The sequence below is a fragment of the Chinchilla lanigera genome, unplaced genomic scaffold (genome assembly GCF_000276665.1).
Source record: "Chinchilla lanigera isolate Chin_1 unplaced genomic scaffold, ChiLan1.0 scaffold00019, whole genome shotgun sequence".
Classification (NCBI taxonomy): Eukaryota; Metazoa; Chordata; class Mammalia; order Rodentia; family Chinchillidae; genus Chinchilla; species Chinchilla lanigera.
Genome location: NW_004955420.1, coordinates 4,317,015 through 4,342,222, shown reverse-complemented (window position 1 = coordinate 4,342,222; position 25,208 = coordinate 4,317,015). Strand labels below are relative to the sequence as shown.

General features: G+C 32.4%; 1 protein-coding gene across 1 annotated transcript in view; it reads right to left on the bottom strand.

Annotated features, from left to right (window-relative positions):
- The window catches only part of Naaladl2 (N-acetylated alpha-linked acidic dipeptidase-like 2), a gene marked incomplete in the record, with an annotated part of 1,228,826 nt that extends 1,211,934 nt beyond the window's left edge, over window positions 1-16,892 (bottom strand). Inside the window, 1 exon segment of the mRNA XM_005383020.2 lies at window positions 16,799-16,892.
- Window positions 16,893-25,208: the final 8,316 nt, after the last annotated feature.

Sequence of the window (25,208 nt, the reverse complement as noted above, 5' to 3'; positions counted from 1 at the left end):
ACCTAAGAAAAAATAGATTTATCAGCTTTCTACTCACACCAACTACTATATAAATATTATTTATTTTCAACTTCATTTAAAGGTAGGTTAGATCACACTTTTAAGTAATAATAAAAACTGCTTTGGGAGAAAACATTTTCATTTTCATTTCTCATTATTACATACTAATTTAAACCTGTGAACCCAAATTTAAAACTCTAAAACTTCATGACTATATTCAGTGTTTTTAAAGAAATCTTAATTTTGACTTTGTTAATTAAAATTTGTGAAAGAGTAGCCTGAGGAAATTTTCACTAGAAATGTGTTAAATTCAGTTAGGCATTATTTAGAGAACACCACATAACTTCCAATAAACTGAGTTATGAAAAGATGAGGTGCTATTTTACACTGGCCACAAAGTATGAATTTACCAGGAAAACATGCTTAATTTTAAATAATATCTAACTAAACAGTGAATTATAAAACTATTATAATTGCTGTATCACTCCTCTTCATCCCCCAGCACTGCCAGTTTTTACATTGTTTTCATTAGGTGGGACAATAATGTAATTATTAATATAATTAAAGGCCCTTAAATATATCCAGGCACATAATATTTTATATCTTGTAATAAGAACATCTTGTTAGAATGTAAATAAAGCAATCATAAAAGAGAAAGTATTCATGTATTCCAACTTTGAAACCAAATTCAAATGACATAAAAAAAATAGAGATCACAGAAAGGAAAAGATTTAGTTAAGAAAGTTAGATGACTTCTATTATTACTCAGAACAGGAAGAGGGAGGATGGTGGCTCCTGACACGCTGAAAGTTAAAACGGAAAATATCCTTATAGAGTTGGCTTAGCATTTTCTTGTAGCTGATCATCTCAGATTATCAGAGAGGCTTTCAAAACTTAAAAATTCTCTGTCATTAAACATAAAAGCACTGCTAAATACACGAGATGTCAGAGCTTAAACACAAGCTTATCTTATTCCAAACACTGCCCTTTTCACTGTATCACAACTATGTGATTCTTTTGGCCAAAACCTAAGAAGTCCTACATAGAAAATTATATGATATTTAAATCTAGGTAATATTTTCATATCCCCTACAAACTGAAGGTAGTGATATTAGAAAATAAACACAAACATAGAAAAAGAACTGGTTTGTAGTTGGCTTTATAAACACTAACTTCTGCCTATGAGAAACACTGGGGACTAATTGCACTAGGAAATGCAACTTAAGTAAGTGATATAGAGTGAAATATCATGGCTGGCAAAACACTAACATAATGTTCTAAACTTTAAATCTGAAATCTAGATGGAAAAGAAAATATGTGTAACAACAACAAAGGACAATACAATTACTGTTAACAATACTTACTACAAAATAAGTTTCAGACAATGATTTTTGTCCTCAGGTTTAAGAAGATAATATAGTAAAGCAAATAAACAACATAATCTTGAAATTTTAAAGGAAAACAAAGAGATATTATAAATGAAACTTCATTATCCTTCCATTTTGCCAATACTCATCAATTCCTATACTGACTTCAAACTTAGAATCCTCCTCACTTCAGCCTCCTGTGTAGATGGGATTAGGAGAACACACCACCACACTCATCTTCTTATTGCCATTTTAAAATTAGTAAACTGAAACAAAAAGAGATTAAAGTAACCTATTCTCACACACACACACACACACACACACACACACACACACTGGTACTCTTGAGACAAGTATTTCCTAAGCACCCAGGGCACTGCAATGGACCTACCTGTCCAATAAATGCCTCACTGAATGAATAGAAACAGATGACAGAGAAAATGAATCTATTTGGTTCCTATTTAGTTCTATCAAGAAGAATGAGTTCCAAAATGGAAAAGGTATAATAAACATGGTTAAAAGCTCCCTGAAGCTGGATGGAGAGACAATGAGAGTATCTGTCTAACATAATGATTCTAACTCTTCAGACGTAGAGAAATTCTAACCCAGAATTTTCTCATGAAGTACAAATATGAACTGACTCTGTCAGAGGATAGAGGCTGGAAAATAAATCTTGACTTTCAAAAAGAATGTAGGATGGAAACTATAGAGAATGGAGACCTATTAATCCTTAGAAAACCTTTAGCAAACATTCTTTAAAATTAAGATGATTTTTGAACTTGTGTAATAGAAAGCACCTGGTCACCAAAGGCTATCATGAGTTCATTATGAGGTCACACCCTTGTCATTCTTATTAGAATTGCTAACCTGGAAAATTACAGACACATCAAAGTTAATAACAGTAATGGCCAACACGTATTGAAAGCTTACATTATGCCAAGTGTTAAGTATTATATCCCATTTAATCCCCATAATAACATTATGAAGGAATATATTACTGACTAGTTAGTTATTGTAGAACTAGAGATTGAACTCAGGGGCAATCTATCATTGAGCGGCATCCTGGTCCCTTCGTTTTTTTATTTGGAGACAGAATCTCATCATACTGCACAGGCTGACTTCAAACTTGGAATCCTCCTCACTTCAGCCTCCTGTGTAGATGGGATTAAGAGAACGCACCACCACACTCACCTTCTTATTGCCATTTTAAAATCAGTAAACTGAAGCAAAAAGAGATTAAAGTAACCTATTCCAGGTAATAAAACTAGCCAACTGGGGCTAAGATTCACACTCAGAACTCCCTACTTGGAGAGGACTTGTCCTTATAATCACTGCACATAAGGTACCTGAAAAAAAAAAATAATCTCATGAAATTCTTGGAAAACAAATGATTGGATAACCTTTCAATCGGATAATTTCAAAACTGGCTGAATATGACCAAGACTTTGATTAGTAAATTACCATTAGTGTTGCATGAATGATTCTAGCATTATGCCTCATGATTGTATATTTGGACCCAAACTGTTTATAATTCTGTTTCTAGTGAACTGTTTGAAGATACAATAAGTTTATAAATAATAACTTCACAAATAGCATAAATCTTAGGATTGTGATATCTTTTAGTAGCAAGAGTAATTTACAAGGACCTAAAGGATTTAAGAAAGAGCATGTATTTACATATTGAAATAAAAATGTGACAACTTATAAAAATCAATTTTGAAAATACAAATTAAAAGCAATTAACATGTCATATTTAAACCATCAAATTGGTAGACGGTGCAATAAGAGCACCACTAGTGGGTATTTGGGCATGTTTTTATGAAAAGATTTTAAAATATACTGATCCTTTGATTCACTAACCCTACTTTTTAGCAGTGATTCATTAGAAAAAAATAAGCATATGTGGAAGCATTCAGATGATTTATTTACAAAAGCCCAAATTAGAAATAAAGCAAATGTTCAATGAAATGGATGCATTAAAACAAATTACACAATCCATAAATTATGAAGCATTTTTAGAGCAAAACACTCTTCATTTTTTGATCAATCTTGCATTCTTACATCTGGTAATTTGAGCAACTTCGTGGAAGATAACAATATGTAATATAACAACCACTGTTAATTTCTATCATTTTGTTTCGAAACCTGTATCATTTTTATTGGTTTTGTTTTTGCCTATGTTGTTGTTATTTTATGTTTTTATTCTCTTTAAAATAAAATATTAAAAATACATAAATAAATAAATAAATAAATAGAAATACCTGTAGACTTTAGAGAAACATGCATAGTTATATGAGAACCATGAAGCAAAATAGGATTCCATTTTCATAAGAGAAAGGAAGAAAGGGAGGAAGAGAAAGGAAGGGAAAGAGGACGTAAAGAAGGAAGCTGTAGAAGCACAAAAGAAGAAAAAAATAATTATCCACAATAAACTTTTCACTGAGATCACTTTAAGAAATATAATGTACATACTAATCCACTACACATATACATACATATGTACATAAAGTACTTCAAACATTTTCAGAGACCAATACTGGCTTTATGTACAGTGCTACGTAATATTTTCCTTTTTATATTATTCTATTTATTTTTTAAAAGTTAGTTGCAACTCACTGTATTGTCTTCATAGCCCATTACAAAGATGCATCCTGAACAATGCCTGCAGGGTTGTATGATAAAGCATTCACTGAGTACAATTTAGAATTTCCTTTTTCTGACCTCAAAGCCAAAATGATATAACAGTGTGCCTCAGATGCCAACAAAACTAATGTAATCTTAAAATTAAAACATATGCAAATACAACCACATCATACAAAAAAGGCAGGTGAGAATTTCACTATCTTTTATATATCCATATCGTGCCTTTAGAGGCTTGTGCTCACTTTTGCATACATTTTCCATAATGAATGTTCAGAGCAGAAGCAATAGGATGCAGTCTGGAAATTGTATCACATGAAGGAAAGGCAAAGGAACAAAGACCTTTGCCCTGATCTCTCTTTTCAATAACTGAAAGGCTTTTATTTAAATAAGTCAGTCGTAGAGTAGAGATAAGAACGTATATGTCATGAAAGGTAAATATGGATAGATACTGGCCTCATAAAAAGATGAATTCTAAAGACTATTTAACAGTGGTATGTACTGCCTCAAGTAGGAACAATAAGCCCTCTTCATATCAATTTTCCTTATGATAATTTGACACTTAATCCAAGGAAACAATTTGAATTCCATGTACCTGAGGTCAGTAATATATAGTTCTCAGATCTGTCCTACCATAAACAGATTTTTCTACTGTAGCTAAATAAACACACTCTGCTAGCTCAGTAAGGTAATTGAGTACTTATCAATAACAACGTTAACACATATGAGGAATAACCAAAAGCAAGGACACTATGGAAGAGAACTTTTGCATCATAAACAAGGCTAACCTACTAGTACTGGATTGTCTAAAAAAGACAAACTATGATTTTTGTTTTCATAAAGAAAAAACTTCTTTACTATAACAAAATACGAATGTTTTATAAGGATAAAGTTAGGATTTGCAAGAAGAAATTTATAGTACAATTACTAAATAAAATGTTTGTTTTCACATTGATTCATAATACTGTTGGAGATATTTTATGAATATATAGATATATATACAAACTTTGTACTTTTTTCTAGACAAACAGCTTCTTATCGCAAATTCTGTTGGATTCTTTTCACATAAGAATAAATCTTAAAGAGTATTACATTTCAGTATTTAAATGCAATCACTGTCATTTTGTATAGCTATACAGTAATTTGTTTTATGGAAGCAAAATTTTTTTTAACCAGTCTTTAATCAATGATTATTGAGTTTCCAATCTTTGCTATTATAAACAACATTGTAACAATAATCAAATATTTAATATCCTAAGTGTGGCAATATCTGTAAAATAAAATGCTGCGTAAAAGGACATAGGCATTGGTAATTTTTATAAAAGTTACCACATAGATCTGTAAAGAACTGATATTTATACTCCCACTAGCAATGTATGAAAATCCTTCAATTTTTCAGCTTCACCAATGAAAATTCAAATGCTTTTCATCTCAAAGGTTCATATTTCAAGACAGAAATAGAGAAGTACATGTACAGATCTAGGATTGTGCCTCAACAGCATAATGCTTGCCTATCATTTGTAAGACCTTAGGTTCAATCCTCAGTGCTGCAAAAATAAATAAAATACTGATGGGTATGCAGATCCCCAATAAATGAAACCCAACCTCCATTAATAAAAGCCCTCAAACTCCAATTCTGTTAAGGTTGATAATTAAGGGAAAGTTTACACATGGGAAGGAGTCACCTGGGCCTTACACACAACTACTCTTTCCTAAGATTTAATTTTCTCATTGGGAGTCCTACTAATTAGGGTTGATACACCATGCTGCTGGGTCATAGCAGGCACATTAAAAAAAAAACAGGAATATTCCACCCTCCCCTTGCTCCTTAATTACCTCATAGTATAAATGAAACAAAACTACAAAACAACATGATACAGTTTCAATGCACTGTGGCTACTAGTAGGGTTCTCCCAAAAGCTATTGTCCTTCTTCATAATAATAGATTTTTACCAAATAAATGCCCACCCACACAGAAACAGCATTTCCCAGCTTCCCTTTCAGCCATTATTATTACCATGTGAGAAAGGTGAACCAACTGAATGTGAAACTTTTGAGTACTTGCTCAAAAGGCACTTTCTTCCTTTTCTCAAATTAGAATGCAACTACAGCAATGACCCAAATTTAACCTTAGAAACAAGTACAAAATCCTAGGAGACTACAGAGCAGTAAGGCCTTCCTATTTGTAACCTTGTACAAACTGAACACTTTGACAAAGTAGACTGCCATATCACCATTTGTGCATGAAAAATAAGCCCCTATCATATTTAAGCCAATGTATAGATTCTGCTATAGCAAATTTCTCTCTGTGAACACAAACATAAACAGACACACAGACACATATACATACATGACAGATTGGGCAATGGAGTTAAAAAGAAAAGACAAAAATGTAGTAAGAATGTGTATATATTTAGATATCAGCATATAAGACTACATGAAAAATGATAAGGAAAAATGAACAGAAATTTTTAGAACACTAAAACACACCGATATAAGACACAGATATTTCCTGTGCTCAGAAACTGACATAGCACAGTAAACGCATTAGAAGAAAAAAAATGTAATTCAGAACCTTAACTTTTATTCAAAAGATTACTCCTCACAGCAGAAAAGTATAACAATTCAAATATAATCAACAACTATATTTGGAAACATTCAAATTCATTTAAACCTTCAGTAGTTTATATAACAAATGTTGGATATTAGCTTCAATTAAATAGTGACAAGCTTTTATGAGAAAAGACACTAAAACCCAGCACACATTATAGAACATGACTCTACAACACAGACACTAGGCTGGACTTGGGGATACAAAAATGATTAAAACCTCTCCCTGTGTAGATCACTAATGAATTTCATTTGAAAATGTGCCACTGTGTAGAGACAAATTACTTTCCATTCAATTGTGTCAAAACTATTATTTCAAAATTACGTAAAGCTTTATTTTAAAAACACAAATACAAAGCTCTGGGTTCAAGCTCCAGCACAAGAAAAATATATATATACATAATCACACAGAGTAGGCCCTCTTAGAGGCCCTCAAGATACTCTTGATGCTTAAAAGCACAATGTAATTTACAACACAGGCACAGCAAGAGATCAACAATAATAACAAAACAGAAGCCAGTAGGGATTAAATCTAAAATGTCTCCCAAATATTACATGTGTTCAGAGGTGGGGCTTTTGGAAGGTGATCATGAGGATGCTATACTCATCAGCAGCCTTAGCCACTGATGAGTTCACAGCTAAATTTGCTGTTAGGAAGTAGAGTCTGATTGGAGAATGTGGGTCTCTGGAAACTTGACCTGGAAGGACATATTCTTGTCTCTGGTCTCTGTCTCTGTCTCTCCATCTCTGTCTCTGTCTCTGTCTCTGTCTCACTTCTTCCTGACATTCATGGGTTCAGCACTTGTACTACAAGCGTTCCACTAGGCCCTTCTGCCATGCCATTTTTACATTGGAGGCAGATGACCACGGACAACATCCTCTGAAACATTAAGCCAAATAAATCTTTCCTCCTCCGAACTGTTGGTGTCAAGCATTTTGTCCCAGCAATAGAAAGGGGACTGATAAATAAGTTATAATAATATATTACTACAAAGTTATTTAAAATGTATAAATTATTTCTTAAATTTTCACTGAATATGTTCAGACTACACTGAGCACAGATAACTGAAACTAAGGAAAGCTAAATCATGAATGAGCATACTTCTATATACCCAGTTTCTTTAATGCAAGGATCTTGTAAGGAAAAAGAGTTTTTACTGTGCATCAAAATGAGTTTCAAAAAAAGGAATATAAGGAATTCTTATTGTACATATACTTTAAAATTCCTATTATATTATAGTCAGTAAAGCATTGTTGCTGAAGTAAGGTATTAAAATTTCTTAGGCCTTTGTACATAAAAAATCTCCTCAATAAAAATGGTAAAATGCAGCTGAGTATAGTGGTACATGCCTATAATCCCAGTACTCTGGGAAGCTGAGGTAAAAAGACTGCAAGTTCCAGTCCAGTCTAGGCAACTTACTCAGCTAGATCTTATTTCAAAATGAGAAAGAGAAAAGGGGATATAGGTCAGTTCAAGGGGCCTGGGATCAGTTCCCAGTCCTGGAAAAAAAATGATAAAATGCTTAAATATAATAGTATTTCTGGTGCTGGGGATTTAGCTCAGCAGCACAGCACCTGCCTGGCAAGAGCAAGGTCGTGAGTTCGATTCCTGGTACTGGAAACAAAACAAAACAAAACACAATAATAATATTGCTACTAGCATTTTGCTTTCTGTTAGGAATGAGGAATTTTTAATTATTATATTACTAGTATATTTGAAAATGGCAAATTCTTATCCAAAAAAGTGTCCTATACATATTACTGTAATCTATTATTTCTGTAAAACTTTGTCTAGTTCAAATATTTTCTTTAACTAAGTTTAATGCATTATAATCCTAACTGCTATTCTGCTAGACAAATTCTGCCAAATGAACATATACACTAATTGTAAAATTTTTATTCATTTAAAATAAGTATAACTATCTCCGACAGAGATAGTTACCAACACTGCTGAACTACTCTATCACTGTTATGTGAAATAGAAACAACTTTCTATCTTATTTAGGTCATTTTAAATGGCTTAATGATAAAACTTGCTTCTCCAACTCCCCTACAAAGTTATTGTGTGCCAGAAATTATAATACATATTTTTTAAACCTAGGGCAAAATTACACCAAAAAAATATAAAAACTAACTGTAAAATCTTCACTTCATAGTTTAACTTAGGTACAGCTGTTGTACTATAAAAAGTGTTACTGTTTAAACTAAAAAAATTATCACACATACAGATTAGAATTAGAATAATTACAATCTCATGTGCTTTGTTTCTATAAACATAAATATTTTAAAATGAACTGAACATTACTTTGTGCAATCAGCTCTGAAACTAAAGACAACTAACCTATTTCAAAAAATAATAATAAAGGTTATAGCCAAAAAAATACTGAATTTCAAAAATTTGAGATTTTCAGTGTTCCTTATTTCCTTTATATTTATCATATATTTCCTTCATATATTATACATAAATCAGATTTCTAGTTTTTAAGTGACTATACCCTGACTATTTATTACTCTACTTCTTTTTAAATCAGCTTTAGGAAAGAAAATTTTAAACACTACTTTTTAAACAGGCCTTACTAAAGAAAATTTTAAATCTTAATAAAACAAAACATAGAAAATAATCGAGTGTAGCATTAAATTTACTTTTTAGGACTCTCACAAAAAGAACTTGAGATAACCCTTCTTTCATTTTAATGGGTTTCCCTCTCCCCTTTCAATTTAATAACAATTTCTTCAAGAATACAGGTAAAAATCATATCAGTTTATTTAACTACCCTTCAAATTGACTCCCAGACTTCCTGTCAAGCTTGACTATAAAAGTTCTTCTCATGCAGATATTGGTTGTTATTCTTTTATCTTTTTCTTTTAGGGTTCCAACATTGTTACTGTTTTCCAGCAAAGGCAAGTCTTTATACATGGGAGGACAAAAGCATACTGAGCAAAGATCACTGAGAACCAAGAGCATCATGTAGCTTCTTCCCCACCCAGATAATGTTTTCTAATGCAGATTTAGCTTGACTCTGCAGGATCCCCCAAAATCTACAAATCTGGCCCTCCTGACCCAGCAACAAAACCGTTTTCTTAACTGTCTCCTAATCTAAACAATGGTTTATGTAGCACTGTTCCAGACACTATGATTCACTCACTCCACAGAAATTATCCAAGGTTGAGAAATGACTTTTAATTTCTGCATGTTCCCGTGGCTAATTAAAGCCCAAAGATATATAAATTGTTTGTACATGTCTTTATAATGATATGACAGAACAAAGCAAATGGGAGTAGTGAGTTACCATTTTTATAAAACCAAAGTCTACTAGCACCTCTATTCTATAATGAATTAATTTAGAAACAAAATTTTGATTGCCTAAAGACCTTTCCTACTGTAATTATGTAATAATATATTACACAGAACTTCATTTTGTGCTACTACTTGCTCATTATAGTCCTCTCACTTTTTCCTACTTTCACTGGAAGACCATGCTATGAGGGCTATTATTTTGTAACTCGAAGATATACTGACACCTCTCCACAGCACTGAGTGAATTCTCTAATTCTTATTAATATTCAATTCAAAGTCTGTATTTTCAGAGCATCATCACTTTGTAGAGAAACAGCTACAATAGTAAAGATTTTTCTATTTCATTTCAGCAAATTTTAATTAGCTAACATAGTACTTCCATATTTTTGTCCTTAATTTTAAAAAATCCATAATATTCTGTACCTTTAAAATGTTTTGAAAATTGCTGTATTATTCAACTTTAATAACTCGAAGGACTTTTACTTCTGATTTCAACAGATTTGTGGAAACAAACTATATGTGTTCTGAATTGATTTCCATTTGAAAGACTGTGTTCGCATTATTTTGTTCAAGTATTCAATAGCCATTTTGTGTTTATTCTGAAAGATTTCATAACAACCAAGGACAAATGCTTTGATAACAACCAATCCTATTTGGAAATAAAAAATAACATTTAAGTAGAAATACTTAAGAAAAAATATTCAAAAACATAAATCAATTCTTCTTTAACTAACCTACTTTTCTTATACTTTATATAAAACAATGGTATTAAATGAATACATTATTAAAAATTAGAGATATTTCTGTAATGAAAACCTTTAGAAGAATAAATCATACTCTAATATATGATAAATTCTAAGATAGTTCAAGTAGAAAGCAATAAGAAATATAATTTATTATTTCCACCTCAAATTATTCTTTTAATGATACAGAAATATTCATAACATATAAATGACAGATAAGGTACTTATGCTTTAAGGTAATTTGAAGTACTTGAACAATAAACTCAAGCACATGCACATGCATGAATACATACACTCATACATGATGTAGGGTCTAAGGTTGGGGGCAGAAAGAAGTTCTTGTAAGTATATAACAGGACCAATATAGAAATTTAAATGTCACTCAAAAAGCTTCCTAGTTGTCAGTTACCAGAAATAATTTCAACCTTCAATTAAATTTTATTTGCACTTATTGTTAAAATAAATCTTCATAGTCTAGGAAAAAGAATATTGAAAGAGACATATCCCAAAAAACTATAAATCATTTTGAACAGCAATCTACTTTTTCATGAAGTAGTAATACTTATTCTAATATAAATAAAAAGATAATAAAACAGGAAAAACCACATACCCTGCAAAAGGGCTGTAGACAAAATATTTTTAATAGTCTTGTCTAAAACACTACCCATTTTTTCCTACAAAATGAAAAATTTTATTGAAAAGAATATAATTATGAAACTCAGATATGACTCAGCCAATAGGATGTTTATAATATACTACTGAAAAACTGTTGTACTCTTGAGATCAATAAAAAATAAGTTATTCATAAAAATCAATAATTCATACAGCCATCACTATTAACAGTGGCATAAAATGCTTCATGTTGCATACAACTGAAAATGCTTGATGCTAAAAAAAAGAACTGTAGTGTGAATAAGTAATATTTCACTCCCTATATTATATTTAGATCTTTACATATATTATCTCAAAGCATATTTATTTTATGACTCTCAAGCTGCACAAGGACCTCCTATTAAGATTCATGGTAACTTGATGAAAAGAGTCATATATACTTTGCCTACAAATAATGGCAAAATATTCATTACAAGCAAGCTGAAGTTGTCATACCAGTAGTACAAAAAAGGAGTTTTTCAAAATGCATAGAATGAGAGGGGTGATTCTAAGAATTAGCTAGTATGTAAATGAGAGGATGGAAGAAAGAAAAGGAAATGTAATGTTAAGAAAAGTATTTTCAATAAGCTTACTTAGTCGAAAAAGAAAGCATCAGGAAAACTATCTTGCATTAATGAAAAGATGTAATGATTGTGCAAACAAGTTAAAAGCCCAACAACAAGGGGCTGGGGATTTAGCTCAGCGGCAAAAGCGCCTGCCTGGCAAGCGCAAGGTCGTGAGTTCGGTTCCCGGTACCGGAGAAAAACCAAAAAAACTAAAAAATAAAAAAAATAAATAAAAGCCCAACAACAGAGAAATAAGTTTATCATACCTAGCAGATGTAAAATGCAGTAATCAAAAACCACATTTAAAAAGTTTAGGGCCAGGGAGACTGCTCAGCAGCACAGCGCCTTCCTGGCAAGCACAAGGTCCTGAGTTTAATTCAGGAACCAAAAAAAAAAAAAAAAAAAAAAAAAACAGAAAAATGAAAAAATGAGCCAAGAATCTAGCTCAGCGGCGCAGTACCTGTCTGGCAAGTGCGAGGCCCTTAGTTTCCCGGTACCAATAAAAATAAAAAGCTTAAAATATTTAAAATGATCTCTGAAATGTTAGATTAATACTTTTCTATATAATAATTTTCTATATAATCTTAGAAATGTACGAAAAACTAGAGACCATAAGAAAATCTGTTTAGATATTAGGACATCTGCGTATAGTAAGTTATAGTTATTGTTTTATTTTTTCATTTCTTTATATGCGTCTAGATTTTCTGAATGTTCTATAATAAATATATTATTTGATTAGAAAAAACATACAAACATGAAATGTATTCTTCAAATAGTCTCTGAAAGTCAATTAAATATTAATGAGGTAAATTAATGTATTTTTAAATAATTGCATTTATTGTAATTATTTTAAATATCTGTATTTTCCTACCACATATAGACATAAACAAGCCCCACACAGTAATGTGTATCACTTGGATCTTTCCATCCAAACTTCTTCAGATAAGAATAAATGCTAAATGTTCCCATTTTTTCATACTTTTTATATCAGAACAGAAAAGCTAACAAAACATAAAATTGATGTTAGAATTATTTTACATTCTTACCCAAGAGAAAAACATCTGAAGCCTACATGATACAAAAAGAAAAAGAGTTTTAAACTAAGTCTTGGGTGTGACTTAGTCTATGTGTTTGATTCCACACCTAATATAACGCTTGTATGTTGGATATTATTTGTAGTTTTAATTGAAGGAGGAAATACTGGATGAAGTTTGGTTAATTTTTCATTTTGTTAGCATTATGCGTTTATGTTCCTATAAAGTGAAACCATCTATAAATCAGATTTTATTTTTAATCTTAGTAATGTTGCTAGTATCCCATTAACACAATAAAACAACTTTCAAAAAAAGTAAGCATTTTTTATATCACCTTATAATTACAGAGTATGTACAATAAAACATGCAAGTAGTTTTGGAAACATGAGAAAAGCAAGATTGCTGTCTACCATTGGAAGCTCTAATTCTACTCTGAAAAGATTTGCTTGAATAATACTATAACAAAGACTGTATCCAAGTAAAAAGACTGTTTTTGAAGCTTACAATGGTATAGGTCATTTTAGACTCTTATAGTTCATTTTAAAAATGATTTTCATTTTGTCCTTGAAGCTTACAATGGTATAGTTCATTTCAGACTTCTATACTTCACTTAAAATTCATTTTCATTTTGAAAGTGAAATAGTCAGTGATCCTATAAGATTACTGAGTGAATCCAGGGCAGACTCCTAGAATCTTTTCATGATTTTTCACATGAAAACCTCACAGACATTGAGAAGCAAATAGTCTTCGTCTTCCCACAGCCCCGCTAGGCTCACAATCAATATTCCCACCATTTTAAAACACTCTGGTCTCAGCAAGTCTCGTGCCAGGTAGTTAGCCCCTATTTCATCCACCCTTCTATTAATAGGTGCCATTTGAGCTCCTTATTTCTGAACAGCACTGCTAGTTCCAGATGAGCATGTCGAACTAGAAGGACCCACAGAGTTAAAAGCAAAGCAAAAACAGGATCAAGGGAGAAACACAAAGAGAACTGGCTTACCAGATTTTTGCCAATAATGTTATTTAGAAAAAGAAAGACAGACATAATCACATAAAGTAAAGATAGCTTACTGCATAATTCTTCTTTTCTCACTATGTCAAGGATGGGAGAAAATTCCCTAAAATTCTTGGGAATCACTCATCTGGATCATTCCTTCCATTCAACCCACTTACCTCCTCCTACCCTTCCATTCCTCTAAGTTCTCCTTTGCCCTGGAAAAGTGCTAGCTTGCTATTCTGACCATCTTTGTATCTCCAAGAAATAGCAGTCCTGGAGAAGTGTTAACTAACTTAGGAAGCAAGCCTGAGTTAGTTTAGTAGTTCTATCATATTAATGTGAAATAATAAAGTGCATCTGTACATTTTATTAGAAAAATTTAAAGGCTATTACTTGTAACAAGATGTTTTTAAAAAGAAATTTTTCTTTTTTTTTAACCAATGCATGGATTTGGATAGCAGCAGAGACTGGACTATGAATCAGAAAACCAACTTTTATTATCAGGTTGGCATTATTTGAATTGCATTATAAGAATCAGAGCAGATCAATTAATAGTCTTTTTAAATGAAAAGGAGTGGATTATATGACCTCTTTAAATTTTAAGGGTCTGGAAATCAAGTTTGGGGCCAGAGCACTAGGTTAGCATGTGTGTGTTCCTAGGTTGAATAACCCTAGCACTGACCAAAAAAAAAAGGTACTTTTACCTGTAAGAATTCAAGACATCTAAAAGCTAATGAAATCAGTCAAATATCAAAATCATATTGATTTCTACATGCTGACACTTGTACTTATTAGTTCCTGTTTAAATTAGATAGTTGTAGGTTCCCAAAAATGTAAAACATAAAGCCGCTATAACAAAGAGCTGATTCTGAAAACACGTGATATTCATATTTACCAGCCTCACTTTTCATATTCATATGTTCAATATCAATAGAACAAATAAAGAAAAGTCTGCAAATAGGATAGGAATAAACTTTTGAAAATCTCATCCTAAATATATGTTACTGATATCTAAAAATATCAGACTATCATCTCTAGTCTATTATAAAAAACAGAGGCTCAGAGAAAAACATAGTTTCATAAACTTAAAAAGTTTTATCTTCCTATCTCATTCCTTACTTTTTAGTAATTGATTTTTCTCACTCCCCAATTATACCATAAGCTCTATGAAAGCCAAATCACAGTACATCTTAATTGTTTTTGTACTTTCCAGCAAAGAGTAGCTACTCAGTGTTTATCAATTTAACTGAACTGAACTGAGTTCTACATTAAATGGTCTCTGGTTATTTATAATCAATAAAATAATTACATTTTCTTGTATCTGTCCATAGGCCAAGTTCCAGACCACATATTCCAATGTTTACTTTGGGGAAATCACAACCAATTGATTTAACCTATTTTTCTATTTCTGCCATGCCAACCCTAGTGTGCACTGTAATTTTATATCACTAAATATCCCAAGAGGCATAGTCCTGAAAAAATAACATTTCTAAATGGTGTTATTTGAGTTGATTATGTGATTCAGAGCAGAACATTTTATAATCTTTTTAAATGAAAAGGAGGATTAGATGATTATCTGGGACCTAAATATGACTTACCTGAATTAAGTATAATTCCAATTCTGTTATTGACACTCACTCAATCCTTTCTGTTTACCTCTGACTTCTTACTACAACACTTAAACAATGTTCATACTCTCAAGCTTCTTGCCTCTTACAAAGTTCTATTTACCTCCTTATTTCAGGTCTCTGGGCCCTTTCTAAAAACAGATGTCCCTTTAAATGACCTTTGGATTCATCATCCTCCTTACTCCTATCCAGAGTACATTCCCACTCGACCTGTACATAACAACATGGGTGCTACCCTCCTTAATAAGCTTATAAAGAATCAAAACCTTGCCCTATCAAGTAGAATATGATAAAATAAATTATTTCCGGTAAAAGAAATTTTCCCTTCCTCTACATTAATTCGTCTCCTTCTTCAAGTACACCAACTTTGTTTAAGCAGAAAAAAAGCAATGAAACAATGAGATGAAGTTGTATCTTCAGTCCCCTGTCCTATCTGATGTTGGCCTAGGCATCTCTGTGAGCCTAGCAAAGCTAAGTAGAAAGTATAATTAAGAGGATATAATACTTTTGGAAGTCTGCTTCACAAGAGGAGCAGAGATTAGGGAATAGCTTTCATTTGGACTGCTGTGTTAGAGAATATGATAGGGTACTTATGTTTTGTCACAAAGATAAATTAATTTAAATAAACACACTGGGCACCATACAGGTGCTCGATGAGTAAAAAGGCAAAAATTACAATTCCGTCTGTGCCGTGCAGCAAATTCAAAATGTGGAAAAATGAAAATTGTGCTAGTAAAGAAAGAAAATATATAGTCTTATATAACAATATATAATGTCTAAGAATAAACATAATTATATATATATATATACACACACACATATATATATATGAAGACAGTACTACAGTGGAGGGAGTGTGACTGGCTCTGAGGAAAGGGAACACTTACAAAAAAAAGATTTTCTCTAACTGAGTCTTGTTAGTTATGTAAACATTTGTCACATAAAGAAAGGAGAAAATCATCCCAGGCAAAGGGATCACATGTCCAAAGCTTTGAGCAAAAAGCATTACACCTAGGCTTGGGATGGGAGAATTAAAGTATGGCTTAGGATCTGGAAATGAAGAGGCCAGATTATAACCAACCTTGCTTGATGGGCTCAGAAGTTTGGCTTGATCCAGAAGGCAGTGAATCAGCCACCACAGGTTCTTACACAGAAGCATGACAGTATTAGATAATTAGGTAACAGGCAACTTGTAAAGTCTCCCTAATCTTTTACCCACAAGGAAACATCCTCACCAACATGGACAAAGACTTTACAATCCTACCTTACTGATCCCCTTGCCCTTCCTTTGGAGCTGGACAAAGAATGGAGATGAAAACTGGTTTCATCCTAACCCATATCCGTCTTCTAAAGATCCTTTCTCTATGATGACAGAGAATGAGAAAATGGTGAAAAGCAACAAGGAAATTAATGAGAAATAACATTTACTAAGTATTAGATGCCGAGAAATGTATCAGGTGCTTTACATATGATATTGACAATTTAATTTTAAGACAACCTTTTGAGGTAGGGAAAAAATCATCCACATCATAAAGAGGATGCAATACAGGCAAAAGAAATTGTCAAGAATCACAAAGAAATGGAACACTGTATGGGATACTGAGTTTAAACCCAGATCTGATGTTAAAAATATAAACATATACAGGATCAGAATAGTTTCCCATAGGCCACTTTAATTTATTCTTATAATAATTGTGTATGATACACTATTATTAATGACTGTAAATTAATAAAATTCTTATCATACATATAAGAAGTGGGCAAAAGAAGAGATGAGGTGGAAGACAAAAAGAAAGCAGATACCCCAGTAGGGTTTACAAATGCTTAAAAGTGAATACCACAATACAGACCCCAAGCTAATAGGTATATGTCAGCCTGTTTTCTGTAATCCTCTCACTATCTTTAAGTATTGCATTAACAAACTATGTTTTATTAGTTTTGATGCTTTTTATATCTTTATACTAAAGTGAAGCAGAAGTTACATACACAAAAAGTATACTGTAAAAATGAGTACAGGTTTCTTTTTTTACTATACTTTCAAGAATATGTAACTCAAAAAAGAAAACATTATGAGATACAGCAATATCAGAGACACAGACTACTGTAACAGCAAGTCTTTTCTGATGAACACTAATTTACAGGTTTTGTAACTATTTTTCCTGAACACAATATGATGGGCTTTTTATCATAAAAATGCTTAAAGGAGTTCAAATTGGATACAAACTAAGAAAATGTCTAGAGTATAATACAAACACATCAAGCTTGTATTATGTAGTTTTCTGCTTGCTTTAAAATTGAATTCTTGGTAACAATAATACGAAAAATCACATAATTAGATTTTTATATTTGATATTGCACAAATAAAAAGAACAGCTGCTTTTTAAAAGATAGATACTAGGCAGAAATGTAGTCAAGAATAATGTTCACCATTCAAGGGAAGAAGTGGTAATGAGTCACTTTAAGTTCACCAATATCATAGCCTCTAATATGAGCAATAAATTAAAGATTACTACCAGAATTCACAGCAACATTCCAAATTGAAGCTGATTCAGAGGTTAGGGACAGAGGGCTACATATCATGTTATCTGTGCCAAAAGTAACAAATAAGTTACCCTTTCTCTATATACATAATCCCAGGGAGTTTTACTCCAAAAAATTCAAGATTTAATAACCACTAAAATAAAGGTATTTTTCATTCTAGTTAAAATTAAGAATTTTGAGGAAAAAAATTGTGATCATATTCTTCAAAATCTTTGAATCTATTTGAAAAGGTGAGTAGGCTATCTTGCCTTACCCTTCCTATGGTCCACCTAAAATTACCCAAGCAAATGAAGAAAACTATATACTTATTCATATATATTTATGCTTAACCTTCAAGAATGGATAGGAAATATAATGAAGATGACAGTGACGTGGAACTAATATTTAAATATTACAACAATAACAATATTATGAAGAATATTCAGATAACAGGAAAAATTGAGGTGAGAGGAAGTATTTGCTATAGTCAGACAACTTACAAACAAAGGGAAAGGGCTAATGCAGAAGCCCTACTACAGGTCAAACTTTCAATAGTACCTCCAAACCTCCAAAGAGAAGACAGCTTTTTTTTTTTTTCTGTAAGCTGAAAACCAGGCAGAAAACAGATATTTCACGTTAAATATCATAAATTTTCAAGTGAAACTGAAAATATCTTGTAAGCTATTAGAACTTAGATATATGTATTTTAATAATATATTTATACTGATCATGTGACAATGGATGAGAGTAAATCTCAGAACATGATTTCCTGAAAATATCTCTGATAAAGTCTATCAAGAAGGGTTTCCCAAACCATGCATGGTGGCACATGCCTATAATCCCAGTACTTGGGGAAGCTGAGACAGGAAGATTGCCATGAGTTCAAGGTCAGCTTGGGATAAACAGTGAGTTCAAGGTAGCCTGAACTACACAGCAAAACCCCGGTCTCAAAAAACAGACATCAGTAATAGAATAATTATTCTAAAACCATCGGCCAAATAAACTAAGAATGAGTGATTTTGATATGGTTGTTGTAGAAATAAAAATGCCATTAATAGTGCTTTAGATAATAGTAAATGTTACACTCCTCCACCTCTGAGTTCCAGGAAGAGAAAAGTCTGTATGGGTTGTTCAACAAGACTCCTCTTCCTATTTGCTCCTCATCTTCTCTTTAAAGTTTTGTCTGGGTTTTTGTAGGTAAATGGATGCAACTAGAGACCATACTCATAAGTGAAATAAATCAGACCCACATGAGTAAACATCATATTGTCTCCCTGGTGTAGGAACCTGAAAGAGTAAGTAAAACTCAAAAGGTACACTAGATGATATGAAAGGGAAACAAATTGCTCAAAGGAAGAAACAACTGGGAGGAGGGAAAGAAGAAAGAAGGAAGGTCAAATATGGGGGTGGGGGGAGAGAGAGGAGAGAGAGAGAGAGAAAGAAAGAGAAGACTAGCAGGGATAATGCACTGCTGATGTCTGATGGTATATTGAAAGGAACAGTTAATGCTTACATTTGTTTTTATATTCTGACCAATTTTGCATGCTTGTATCTGGTAATCTGAGCAACTGATTCGAAGACAACAATATGCAATGGAATAACCATTGGTCAATTCCTACCATCTTGTCTAGTGAAACTTTGTATTATCTCTAATATTTTATCTAATAATTATTCTTTTATTCTCATTAACGGTTTGAACAATCTTCCATTCTTACATCTGGTAATCTGAGCAACCAACGTAGCTAAAGATAACAACATGTAACATAACAACCACTGTTAATTCCTATCATGTTGTTTTGAAACCCTGTATCACTTTTAATGTTATTGCTTTGTTTTATTTATGTTTCTAAATTTTAAAAAGTTTTAAAAAAAGTTTTGTCTGAGTTACTCTGGCACATATATAAAGATTAGTTATAGAACTGGAAAAGAGCACATGTTGTCACTCAGTCCCATTCTTCAAGTATAAGCCTAATCTTCCAAAATAAAGATTCTTAATGATAAATTGAAACTAAGACTTCAAAAACATCCTTAACATATGACTTTACCAGTTATAAATATTCAAGTTCTCTTGCATTATAAAGATAACATTTCAACTTTCTTGCACAGTTCAAAATACAAAATGATCTAGCATTTTTATAAAAACCTCAAAAATTAGAAGAAAGTGAATAATAATCTCTTTGCTAAATTAAATTCCTCTGATTCTTTCAGTATCTCCTTTGGCGGGTACTGTAAAAAGCTCTTTGTTGTGATGGGATACTTCTGTGTCTTGATTATGATGGTGATTACATGAATGTACCCAAAATTGAAATAACAGAACTATATACTTATACCACCTTCCTGGTTTTGATATTACAATATGCAATTAGCAGGGGGAACTGGGTAAAGGATGCACAGTACTTCTTCACACTTACAAAATTCCTATAAATTTTCAAGCTAAAACATAAGGAGAGATGGAACTCTACAGAAATCCTATCTCAATGCCAAAAAAAAAAAAGGAGTAAAGAAGGAAATTACTCCTATAAATCTAACACAGAGGTATAGGTACATACCAGGAAAACACAGCAAACCAAAGCAGGTAGATAAGAGTAATAATCTGAATACTTGATGACACAGAATAAGCTCAAGAGAGCTAGAAAAAATATGAATATGACAACCAAACTACTCATACTGAAGTTAATCATATCCTTTCCTGAGCTCTATCTATGAAGACATACAAGTTAGAAACTATTTTAAATTTTATGTTCAAAACCATGTATTTTACATTGGATGTCATATTTACATTCACTTATGTTTTTAGGCATTTAGTTTACCAGACAAATTACTTAACTTCTTATTGAGAAAAAGTTTTAGCAACACTCCAAGAAGATAGACCATGTTTAACAGTAGGGTAGAGCACTCAGAGAAGCCTCATCTTATTTTCTAGCTCCTACAAATAATTCAATAATTCAGGCTGCTCCTTTCTGAGGGAGCCAATAATCCTCTGATGACTAGGCTCTTTTTGAAAAATTCTTGGAAAATGGCTGAAGTCTAGCATTCTACAACTCAAGCTAGGGGCTGGGGATTTAGCTCAGCGGCAAAGCGCCTGCCTGGCATGCGCAAGGTCGTGAGTTCGGTTCCCGGTACCGGAGAAAAAACAAAAAAAAAAACAACAATACAACTCAAGCTATGAATAACTACAAAAAAGGTTTCTACTGGGTACCATGAACTGCCTGTAAATAAAGATTTCACAGAAAAAAAAACATTCTCTCATCTCAAAAAGGACCAAAAGGCTGGACCTGGTGGTGCACGCCTGTAATTCCAGCACTCAGGAGGATGAGGCAAAAGGATTGCCATGAGTTCTAGGCCAGGCTGGGCTATAGAGTGAGATTCCCTCTAAAAAAAAAGCCAATGAAATTTTGAGGCACTTTCATAAACATACACATATGAGAGTAGATTTTCTGAATAATTACTCATTTTGCTTAAAGATATCCAGTTCTTATTTTTAAAGTTATCTGAGATTCTATCAAAATTTAGGTAAAGGATCTAAGACTACAAGGTTTCTTATATTTGTTCTAATCTTTATCTCTTCAATCACATCTCTACTTGAGAAGGTTGTATAAAAGGCTTTTATCATCTAAATGTGATTAAAAATTTCAAGCTGATTTCTATGACTAGCATTTCAAAAGGTGTGATAGTGTCCCAGAGGTGTTTACTTTTTTCTGAGTGCTCTAACAGTTCAAATTCTTAACAGAAAATGTTTTCAGGTTTATTTCAATGTTTTAAAAAATGTGATTCCTCCCAAGCTGATTAGAATACAAGTTCTTTTTAGAACCAAGAGATGTCCCAAGAAATTGTCAAATTACTAAGCAGTATCTTCAACTGAAAGGAAAACACATACACACACACACACACACACACACAAACACACACACACACACACACACACACACTTTACAGAGACAGCATGCTTTGTTTAAAGGTGTTTCTTCTTTGTTTTCCTCCAGTTTGTAAGCATAAAAACATAAAGCAGACCAAAATAGCTTTAGGAATGCAATGAGGTTATTTTATTAACAGTGATAAGCACAGGAGAAAGACAGGCATATCTTATATAAGTTAAAATTCATCCATAAGTAAGTCTGGGCTAATAATAAATTTTAAAACTGAAGAAGTTCATGAATAATGTATATGATAAGATTGTAACAACTAGCTACTACATACAAAACATGAATTATATGAAAACATTTTAAAAGAATTTTAATTATCTGTTTTTAAAGGAGTCATAGCATTTTTAAAGTTTGTAATGACTAAACATCTAAAACTTAAAATATCTGTAATTCATATTTTAGTAATCATATTGAGAATATAAATTCCCATTATGATTAAAACCTAACTTTTTAAAAAATGATACCACATTTATAAGCAAGCAGTTAGGAAAAAATCATGCTGAGCTCAAAATACTAGATTTCTATGCAAGATGAATCACCTTTCTTATTTTAAATCTTCAGATCAAAATGTCAAAACAATTAAAGTATAATTCTGTCAGACATCAATATCCCATGCAACAGTGGAAAACAGACAATCCTGATTTCAGACATAATGGTCACTTTTGACTAGCAGGTGATTTGAGCAATCAATCAAATTTTGCTAAAGAAAATGAGACATCCTGCCAGATCACAAAGGTCACAGAATTCAGCTAGACCTACTTCCCATACAACTGTATGTCTTTTGCTCAGAGGGAAAAAATTACCTATATACCAAATACAGTTATAGATCTAAATAAATCACAATGAATTTATAAGTATATCAAAGGTACGTGCTGATATTTATTTCTATACATATCTGTATATGTTTACATGTACAGAAGGAAAAGGAAAGATTAAATTTTCATCTTGAGAAGTCTACTGTCACATAGCTATTCTATTTTCTAATCTATCATGTAAAACTTACACAATCATAGTCTTTTTGAGTTGTTGGAACTTGAGCTTCTGCCCCTCTTTTCAGTTAAATGATTGAAGTCCAGGAAAAACATGAACATAAGAAGTAAGTGAGGATGGAACTGGGAGTACCATGATGGGCCCCAAACTCCTAATCTCTTGTATGAATCATATCTTGTACTAAAGTGATGAATAACTGAAAACTGACAAATATTGTCAGTAGAAACAATAGGCTTCCATTTTATTCTAACATTTAAATATTTTTAATAAAATAGCCTGCTTTGAAACATTCACTGATTTCATGGGAAAATTATGTTGTACTAGACTTTTCTATAAAGGTATATTTGGATTTCACACACAAACTATAATGACATTCGGGATTAGTTAGCATCTTAAAATGACAACACAGTACCTTACTTGAATGTAAATCATTGGCATATGAATTACTGCTCGTTCTGTTCTCTGAATTACTAGTCATTTTCTGATTAGCTAAAATTTTTTCACAATTTTGTTTTACACCCTAGGGTAATATAACAGTATGATCAAGGTTATGGATAGTAAAACAAGAATGCCTGGCTCTATTACTTGGTATGAAACTTTAGGGAACTTATTTATCCACTTTGTATCTTAGTTTCTTCAGTTTTTAAAAAAATACCAAAATTAATAAGGCTTTGGTGAGTAGTAAATGAATTATTATATGCAAAGCAAATAAAGAATGCTTACTCTTAGTAAATGCTAAAAATAATTGACTACACTACTTTAAGTTTTTAGTCAGCTAACGGGCTAGTTTGCACACTGGAGTTAATGGAGTCTCATATATCACGTAGAGAAAGGCTTGGCAAAATATTGTAATGGTCAATACAGTAAATATTATAGGCTTCCAATACAATACAGTCTATGTTACAACTACTCAACTCTATTCTATGCCAAATGCAAAGACAATAAACTGGTGGATATGAGTTTTTTCTAATAAAACTTTATTTATAAAACCAATGACATTTTTGATCTGTGGGCCATAGCATTTAACACAAAATAACTGCCACATTCTTCAAAGAACAAAAATGAATAATAAATAAAGTAAACAAAAATTACCTAGCAAGGAACTGACAGAACTAAAACCAAGAAGTCTACAATTCATCTTAACATTCTGTCCACTTCTCCATATAGGAGAGGTCCCACTAGGTCTTCCTATCCTGATTTAACAACAAAAACAATCTGTCCTTTATCTACCCTCTCACAACACACAAGATGAACAGACAATTGATGGACTATGAAGGGCAATGAGTTCAAAGGGTACATTCTACTATTCTCTGTACTTCTGAATGTCTGATAATTTCCATGAATAACTTTCTTAGAAACCCATCAGCTTCAAAATACTCAGTATTTCTACACAATTTTCAAGCTCCAACCTAAACTAGAACCCACAAGCTAACATCTCTTCCCTGATTTAAGACCACATCTCCATAATTAGACTCACTACCAGCAATAATACTCCTCTCCATTTTACCACACTTGGTAGTTTAAAACCTAGAGACTCTTCAATAACAACAGTAATATTCTTAGAATTTTGTAGTACAGTACTTATCTACCGCACAGGCGATAGGATACATTTTTATCCTTCTTGTCAGAGATTTTCCACAATTTCACCATATCATCTAGCTTGCTTTATTCCTTTCTCCTCTCCTACTAAACTTTTATCATCTTGTAAGTCAACTTTCTTTCCAAATCCTTTCCTGAGCAGAACTCAAGGTAAAAATCTCCTCTTCAAAAGAGAACAACTGCAAAAAATTTCTCATGTATTACAACTATCTGTGTCTGTCACACATAAGAAAAATGACCCAAACTAATCATCTACATCCCCCACCTGCATCTACACCCTCCTTTTGCGTTTATTACTCTGGGTAAATAGCCCATAATCCTAGCAATAAAGAATTTCTCTTGTTTCAGATATATAATTCTCTATGATTTACTTAAGGACACTGTTCTCTCCTGCAGCATCAATTTTTCCACATTTATTGGCTTTCTCATTAGCGTGCAATATGCCAGTAGTGGTCAACCTATGGCATGTGCGCTGCAGCGGGCTGTTCGCATCACTGAAAGGTTCACCACCACTGCAACATGCCATTGTTTTACACATCTTTAAAACTCTATACCATATAATCACAGACAGGAACATAAAGTAAAAGCTAGCAGACGGCTAGAGAGGTACTGGACCCAAGGTAGAGGCAGGATGACTAGGTC